The following is a 9,370-nucleotide window of genomic DNA, read 5'->3' as shown; positions in this document are numbered from 1 at the left end:
ACACAAAAGCATCCTCAAAGTTCAGCCAAGACAATCAGCTCAACATTCCTTTAACCCTTACTGTCTGGCTTGGTACGGCAGTGCCGCACCTAAAGAGAGGCACTACCGCAAATTGACCACGGTACTACCATGACTTATCTGACCGTTGGGGTCGAGGGAGGTATTTATACCTCTCTCTCACCCTCACAACGGCTCTCTTCTTCCTCCATTCCTTCAAACCGACGAAGGACAGACTTGTGCTCACTCTCTCTTTCCTTCGTTGGTGCCCTAAAGCTCTCAAGCTTTTCCCTTTGATTTCCCCATCAATCCTTGAGAGAAAATGGTTTCAAACTCGATTAGAGAGCAGATCCACTATTTCCCAATCTCAAAAGAGCACTGGGTTCACGTTTTGATTGGCGGTTATGTTTGTTACTTTTGGAGCTTTGCTCCTAGACGGCTAGAGCATCACCCATGGAGCTTGCCAACTTGTGTGGCAGCCCCGAAAGGTTTATAACCATCTCTTGAAGCTAGTAAACTCACCCCTCATCTTAAGAGTTAAGTATCTTGACTTGAGAACGAGGACGGGTTGCAAAGCTGTCGACGAAATACGGCCGACAGTCTACCGAGGGGTATGCCCACGGTAGTAGATGAATCGGTGGAGGTATGTGTGACGGGAACTAGATGATGACACAAAACGCAAGAGACAACGATTAGGCAGGTTCAGGCCGTCAGCTTGACGTAATACCCTACGTCCTGTGTCTTTAGTAAATTGTATTATGAGATGAGATATATGGAGATCTGCCGACTAGAGGACCCCTGCCCCTCATATACTCTAGAGGGGTAGGGTTACAAGAAAAGTATCATATTCGGTTATATGTTAGGTATTCTATTTTGATTACAATATATATACTATCCGATCAGATCTTCTGGGTGCCTTGCAGTGTACGCCGAGCAGTACCGTGCACCGCAAGTCTTAATGTCGTGGGCTAGACCGTCCCTGATGGTGCAGCCCATGTCCCTTGCCGTAGATACCTGGGGTCATACCCCCCACAGCTAGTCCCCGAGCGCCTTGTATCCGCTTGGTGACGCCGTCTTGATCAAGTTCGAGCAATTTGAAGTGAAGTCGGCCAGTTTAACTAGCGATCCGACCAGTTTAACTGGTGATCTGAGCAGTGACAAGTGAATGCCGACCAGTTTAACTAGCGATCCGACCAATTTAGCTAGTGAGCAGACCAACGAAAATAACTGCCAACCAGTTTAACTGGTTAGAAAAAAATCGGACTTAACCAAGTAAGGCTCGCCAAAAGGATATAAGGGGCTTAAGATAAAATTTGAAAATTCTTCCCCTTAGGAGCAGTGTAGCCACTTAGACTCCGGTTGCGAGGTCGGATGATTATCATTCATGACTTAGTCAATAAGGAGGATAACTCAGGAAAAAAGCACTACATTCACCGTCAGGTGAAGTGTAGCCACTTAGTCCCCGAGCCTGGTGGTAGGTGAATAATTCATGTAGTGCCAGGGTTAAAAAAGAGAAAACTCTAGATGCTAGCCGATCACAACCAGTCCCCAGCTTAGCTGAGAACCATGAACAAGAAAAAATATTACATGCACCACAAGGTGCGGTGTACACACTGTAGTCCCTGAGCCTGCTAGAAGATGAAAAAATAAATCTTGTAGCAGGGTCAAAGAATTTTAATGAAAGCTTGTCAACGTCATCTGTCATGTACTTAACAAGGCCCCGGACGCACTGCCCAAGATCAGCACCCTGATCTGAACAACATGGAACAACTTGATAGCACACCGATAAGATGTAGCAAAATCCGACCACCAAGGAAGTCCCCAGTTTAGCTGGCAACTCTTGCATGAAGAATCTGAACACCGAGGAGTTCCTAGCTTAGCTGGCAACTCTTGCACGCAGAAACTAATCGCCGAGGAGTCCCCAGCTTAGCTGGCAATTCTTGCACGTAGAAACCGAACACCGAGGAGTCCCTAGCTTAGTTGGCGACGCTTGTACGAAGAAATCCGAACGTCGAGGAGTCCCTAGCTTAGCTGTCGAGCCCCAGCGTAGCTGACGATGAAGCCTAAGTGATGAACAATCCGACCAGCTGGTCGGCGAAGAAGTAAGCACCGAACAGTCCAACCAACTGGTCGGCGGCGAAGTGAATGTCGAGCAGAAGTGAGCGCCGAACAGTCCGACCAGTTGGTAAGCGATGATGTCCATGAACCTAGCGGTCCGACCAGTTGAATGACGATTATGGCCGTTGACCTGGACTTAGGCAAGCCTTAGTGGCTAACCTCAACAACGTGGCCTTAGACAAGCCTTAGTGGCCAGCTGAACCCTAAGCCTTATTGGCTAACCTCAACAATGTGGACTTAGGCAAGCCTTAGTGGCGAGCTAAACCGCGAGATAAATCATTATGTCACAATGTGCTTGATTTACTTACTTGCATTTTCATATTGTTGTTGAGGTGATTTCTAGGATTTGTGGCCGATCTACTTGTATGTGCTTCTCCTACAACCTTTAGCTGTCGATCTGTGATCTACCTACTTGCAGGAAGCTCGGTAATTTTTCCGATCTAAGTTTCGATTCATAGATTTTGAACTGTGGTTCGAAGTTGTCTGCAGGTACGGCAGTGCCGCGGGTCGAATTTGACATCTGTTCAAGTTTTGTTTTAACAGGCCTATTCACCTCCCTCTAGGCTAACTAGAGATCCTACATATGGTTTTGTAGTTAAGGGAGAAAAAAACTGACTTTTGCGATAGCTGAGGGAGGAAAAAGACTTCTTCCTTTTTTTTGGGCTTGCTAGGTCTGGACGGATGGAACGTCCGGACGTCTGAGCCTGCAGTATGTTTCCCGCGTCATTTCGTGCCCACACGGGCCCGTCACACCTCGAACATCACCAGCATCGAGAAGAGGGAGAGGGGGCGGCGGATGCCCAGTCGGCGCTGGGAGGAGGAGACACAGAGGAGAGCAGCATATAGCGAGGAAGGAGATGCAATACCAATCTACTTTTGAAACATTCATATGCAACACTTGCAACATACGTCTGAAGGCTGATGAAACACTCAAAATATGCATCTGAAACACTTGCAAAAAAACACCTAAAAACACTTGAAAACCATTGTAAAACATACACAATATTCAGATAAAACATTTGCAACATCCAGATAAACACACTTGAAACATATGTCTAAAAAAACAGATGAAACATTGGAGACAGATGCTTGCAACATATATACGTGTACCACCATTGCACCATATGCAACATCCCGATCTACTTTTGCAACATCCTTGTGAAACACTTGCAGCATATCAATGAAACATGTGAATCACTTGAAACATACGCTTGCAACATGCGTTTTTCACCCTTCTTCTTTCCTACGACGCAGTGCAGAGCGGGGAATGGGCAGGCAGAGGGCAGCACCGTCGTGGCCCCTTCTAGAGGCGAGCAGAGGGAGCAATGGGGACAGGCTGTCGGCGAGCTTTGGCCGCGCTGCGGGCTGCTACTGTCGTAGGCGGGCGGAGAGGGAGGCGGGGATAGGCCAACGACGAGCGCAGGCCATCGGCGAGCTCTGGTTGGGAGGAAGGGGCCAGCCCTAGGCACAAGGGCTTGCCAGCGAGCTCTTGCCGGGCGGGGGACGGGAAGAAGAGGCTGGCGACAGGCGCTGGCCAATGGAGGCGCCGTAGGGGAGGCGCAGGATGGAGGTGCGGTGGGGTTGAGATTTTTTTTTTGAGGGAGTTACGGGACAGACATCCGTGACATATCATTATCGTTTTTCCCTTATGCTCCAAAGTCCTACAGGCTACAGCCAGTCCACCCCACTTCGGCAGGCTGAACCAGGGGTGGGCCAAGAAGGGTCTTCATTCTCGCTCTATAACGAGGGAACAAAACATATCCACGGCTATCAGTCAGTAAAACGGCATACTCGCGGCACCAGTTGAGGACTTGAGGGTGACATCACTTTCAAGACCCTCCCAGGAAAAGAAAATCAACAAATGTCACCTATCAAGACAGACAAGTTCCACCTGTGGTAACAGAAAGCAGAATCCACTTTATACGTAACAGGAACATAGCACCAAAATTACAGGTTCCTGATGTACAAATGTGTATCTTCAAGTACACAAACGGTGATAGAATAGCTCGTATCACACTGCCCACAGGATAAATAGAGACAATTGGATCATAAAAAATTGAGCCTCAACTTTGGCATTGAGACTCGAAAGGATGGATATCTTGATTGTTTCATACTATGAGGTTACATATATACATGGAAATCCCAGAAAGAAGGGCAATAATGACCTTCTTAACAATGATCAAGCTAGTCAAGAAGATCAAATATTTTCCAGAACACTGGTCAAGCTACATGCAAAATCCACGTGATGGAATAGTTTCATTTCTTGATCATCCATACAATAACAGCATCAAATGGGAACAATACAACCTTGGCAGCAATACCAGGCCACCACGATGCCTAAAATTGCTCCGGCAAAGACCTGTGACGGAGTATGTCCTAACAACTCCTTAAGTTTTCTTTCACTAATCGGATGGCCTTCAAACAGGTCCTCAACGATCTTATTGAGTAACTGTGTGATCATAATGCACATATTAGTAATTAGTAAATGACTAAAGGTACATACAACAGGCGCACAACTAGTCTAGTAACAATGAAATCCGAGGAGCAAAACTTCCTTCAAAGCACACAGCGGATAGCATCCAGGAAAAGCACCACATCATAACCTATCATGTCGTGCTTGGTTGATGAGATTCGAGCATGCCGGCCAAGAGATAGTCAAGATTACTCTAAACATAGTTCAGCTCATCAGCTGTCAAAATACACTAAGTGTTATGAAATGCCTACACAGCAAGTGCTGCTAGGTTGATGACCGTCGCAATGTCTTATATTGAATATCATCGACAAAAGGAGTCTCAGCAAATAGAACTGAGAACAGGAATGCCTTTTTCTTTCTATGCAGGCTCATCAGGCCACAGGCCAGTCTGTGTGCTATTGAAAGGCTATGCACCAGGCAAACTGCCAAATGACAATGCTTTAATATATGAGCTGGCCTATATCGTCAACAAAACCCTATGAGCAGAACAAAACAGCACTCCAGGTTTAAGGGGCACTGTAATGGATCTAACCTACCAAGATGAAGCTCTAAACTTCCTGTGACAAAGTCAACAACACCATGTTTAATGATGAATATTAAGCAATTACTACATATAGTGGCATCACAATTATCACCCCCCAACAAGTAAACCACAGTGAATAGATAGAAGACATAAAAAACAAAAAGTACGAGCCTAGACAAGACAACAGTATCACAGTAACTCAGATGAGATACAGATCCAGAAATGGAAACTACTAAAATCCAAGCCACATTGACCAGCAAATAACCATTCTCTTAGATTTAACTCTTTCTTTCAGGATTATGATGTCCAGCCAATCACACAAAAATCTACATCTTGAACATGATATCCTACCAACTAACTATCGCTTTGCAGAGTATCGCAATGATAGAAAACAATCGTAGCCATTCTGATTTAATAGTACTCTATGAGAATAAGATCATGCTGCAGGGTTTCCCTCCGACTGAAAAACTAGCTCAACGAAATCAAGATTTCCCAAATGAATAGCATGATGCCACCAAAACATTGCAAGATACTGTACAAAAAGGAAGCAAGCGAAGCATGAGCTCACCTCGGCCTGCATTCCGGCGTGGCCCGTGGCATCGTACATAACTATAAGAGTGAAACCAAGACAAACGGGGAAGAGCGCGTCGCTGACGCCGTGGCAGAGCGCGACGGAGGCGGTGAGCGCGGTGCACAGCGCGGTGTGCGAGGATGGCATCCCGCCGGAGCTGAAGAGCATCCGCAGGTCCCACCGGCGCTCGACGACGGAGGTGAGCAGGGCCTTGGCGGCCTGCGCGGCCGCCCACGCCACCAGCCCCGACACGAAGGTCGGGTTGGCCGCCAGCGCCAGCAGGTACGGGCTCTCCCGCGCCTTGGTCACCGCCGCCGCCGTGGTGCTCATGAGCAGCGTCCCTATCCCGGCCCCGCCCGTGGCCGCGGCCGCGAGGTCGGGGAGCTCCCCTCCCGCGCGGCCGCCCCGCAGCGCGGCGGCGAGGAGCCGGGCGAGCGACGGCGGCGGCGCGGCGGCATCGGGGGCTTGCTGAGGGGCCAGGAGGCCGGGTCGAGGAGGCTCGGGAGGAGTGCCCTAGCGAAGCGGCTGGAGCTGAGCACCTCCATTGCTTCTGCTCCGCATCGCCGCGCGGAGGTGGAGTGGTGTGGCCGTGGCGATTAGGCTTGGGTTAGTACCGACACGTCCATGTCCAGGAATACCCCTGCGCTTTTCCTCTATTCACGGAGCGTGTCGTCGCTGGAGGGGTCTGGTTGCCCAGAGGTGTTTTCGGTAGCACGAAGCGGCGAGGGGACCGAATTTTTTATATTTTAGTTTTTTTTTTAGTTTCTCATAAATAGATCTCTGTTGGAAAGATTTTAAAATATAGACCCTTAGCTTAGCGCGATGTTGACGCCGAGCTAACACGTCTCGACACCAGCGTCCCTAGCGTCGAGCTCCTAGGATCGACACGAATGTGGAATGTGACATGGCAGGGAGCTCGGCGTCAGTCACTCTGTCGCCGAGCTCGGCGCCAGAGTGACAGGCACCGAGCTCCCTGCCATTTAACCCGGCCCAAGCTTCGTGCCCGAGCGGTCTTCCTCTTCTTTCTCCTCCCTCTCAGGTTTTTTCTCTCCGCACTTCACCCTACCTCACGAATTGGTATATTGGACCTTGAAAACTTTGATTTGATCCATAGATCTTCGAGAGCAATGTATCCTCGCTCTCCTCCTAGTTTTTCGCATCGATTCAGTATATATTAGTCGAATTTTTGAACGTAATAATCGTCATCACTTAGGGTTTTATTCTATCCCTCAATATATGTATTATACAAACGTAGGATGATGCTAAGGCATGGAAAAGCTAGCAAACCTAGGCGCATGTAGTTATATTATGGGTTCATTGTTGTGCATCAAATGGGAAGCCCTAGGTTTAGGGTTTAATGTTAACTGCTTTCGGTTCTTAGAAAGAAATTGGTTGTATTGTAGTTATGCTTCTCATTGATATTTATTTGTGATATTTTGATTTATGTTTGTTAAATTATATCCGTTTTGTTAGATGCAAGAAATGTTTCGGGAGGAGTTTTAACGAAAACGGGGTCGTCCTCGAGAATTATATCCCGACGCGTCTAGCAAAGATGCCCCCGTCCCTCCTGACCTCCCTGTCCCTAACTGTGATTGTGGTTTCCTGACCCATATTTTTCAATCGAAACACCCGAACACAGCGACGCGTTGCTTCTACACATGTAGTCGTTTTAATATAAGAAATTATTTCCACCATTATTTTTCTTTATTTGTGTAAGTATGGTACTAATATTTTGTTGGAATCTCATTGTGTAGGACCATGAGAGGTGCTTTTTCTTTCAGTGGATCGACGGTGCAGACAAGTTTGATCCTAGGTACCTCCTTTTCGACGATTGGTTTAGAGGGAGACATTCACGTGAGCACTTCAAGAGGTGGGTTCCACCCCCCTAACCCTCCGTCAATAACGGCTAAGGAGAAGCACCTAGCCGCAGTTAGACGACTCAAGGAACCTTCTCTGTGCGATTGTGGAGATCGAGCTGTGATAAACCCTGAGAATACGTTGGAGTTTATGTGACCAAACAAGCATGCAGTAAGTGCAAAGTGTATATGTTGAAATGTTGAGCTATATGTGTTCGTGTACTAATGTCTACTTATTTAGGTGTTTTCAATGGCGAAGTGTCATTTCAAGGAGTGGATGTATGGTCCTAAGAAGCAATGGTCGGAAGAACCCCGAAAGGTTAAGAAAAAGAAGAAAGAAAGGGTAATTTACAAAGCACCTTTTGTCATGTGCGAATGTGGTGTTAAATTCAACTATGGCCTAGTCCCTTCGGAGCTTGGAATAGGCCATTATTGTGGCCATATGGTTGAGTATGATGAGGTTGGTTATTTTTATGGTAACATGAAATCGTATTTTGTTTCTTTTGCTAAGACATATATGATATAATTTTTCGTTTGAACAGAGCACTAGGAAATGCAGGTGGAAATGTTATGATGGTCAAGCTAAGTTCTTAGATGAACTGAAGAAGAGGCAAGTAATTGCACGGAAGAGGGGATATGGACCTGACTACGTCAACCTATTTGTTAAACATCACAAAGAAAAGATGTATGAGTTTGCTAGACAACGCGGTATTTGTAACCCGATCGATGTTGGGCTTAACAAATGGTGATTGAAGAGACGGATGATGTTAGACGAGGAGAGGGCAAGGAATGAGGCAAGGGAGGAGACAAGAGTATAGATGCAGGTCTTAAACGAGCATGTTGTTGCATTATGTGCCAGTGAGTGCTTGAAAGCATTTTTTTCATTGCCTAATTTTAAATGTAATATAATCGCGTTGCTAACTGATTGCATTTCATATATAAAGGGATTGGTTGCAGCGAGATACATGCCGCAGAGCTGGCTCGTGCAAGGTATGAGGAGAAGAAGTTAGATGAGCATAGACCGCGACTTGGTCGCACCGTTCAATCACCGATTGTGTTGTCTGATGAGGGAGACGAGGATGAGGACGACACTAGTAGACTGAGTGAGCTCATTGCTCTAGCAGAGGTGGGCTTGCAGGCATAGAAGGCTAAGGACGATACTAGTAGACTGAGCAAAGGTGCATACCCATCTATCTGCTCTCGCACGGCATTAAGTATGCCCTGGTGCCTATCAGATATGACACCAACCTCCCTGCCAGGCCCAACCACGTGTATCTGGACTAGCCTCAAGAACCATCGCCAACTGTCATTGTTCTCCTTCTCAACCAAAGCAAATGCCAAAGGAATCAACTTGTTGTTCGCGTCACAGGATATGGTTATAAGAAGTGTGCTCTGGTATTTGCCAATCAAGAACATACCATCAATGGAGAAGACAGGACGACAGTGCCTAAAGGCCTCGACACACTGAGGGAAGCACTAGAAAGCATGGAAGAATATCTGCCTTCCATTCATCCATGCATTTGGTTTTAGGATATACTCATAATGCATGACTGGATTCACCGCTTTGATTACATTGAAAAGAACTAGCAGCTGCTCATACCCATCCTCCCAGTCCCCATATATCATCTTCCACGCTTGTTGCTTAGCCCTCCATACAACGCCTCAATGGTCCTGATAATTGTCCTCACCTTCATGTTGGGTTCTCCCTGCAAAATTCCCATCAACCGCTTAGCAATGAGGGTAGATGTCAACTGCCGATGCCTCAGTATCAGCTCATGGTCAGCACAATTGTGTGGCCCGACAACTTTTGTGATCTTTCATTTTTCGGTGAC

General features: G+C 47.0%; 1 pseudogene; it reads right to left on the bottom strand.

Moving 5' to 3' along the window:
- Positions 1–4,204: 4,204 nt before the first annotated feature.
- LOC136514197 (uncharacterized) lies at positions 4,205–6,227 on the bottom strand (annotated as a pseudogene).
- Between the last annotated feature and the right edge of the window lie 3,143 nt (positions 6,228–9,370).

The sequence above is a fragment of the Miscanthus floridulus genome, chromosome 16, assembly GCF_019320115.1.
Source record: "Miscanthus floridulus cultivar M001 chromosome 16, ASM1932011v1, whole genome shotgun sequence".
Taxonomy (NCBI): Eukaryota; Viridiplantae; Streptophyta; class Magnoliopsida; order Poales; family Poaceae; genus Miscanthus; species Miscanthus floridulus.
The sequence above is the reverse complement of the archived record's forward strand: the minus strand, read 5'-3'. Positions and strand labels throughout refer to the sequence as shown.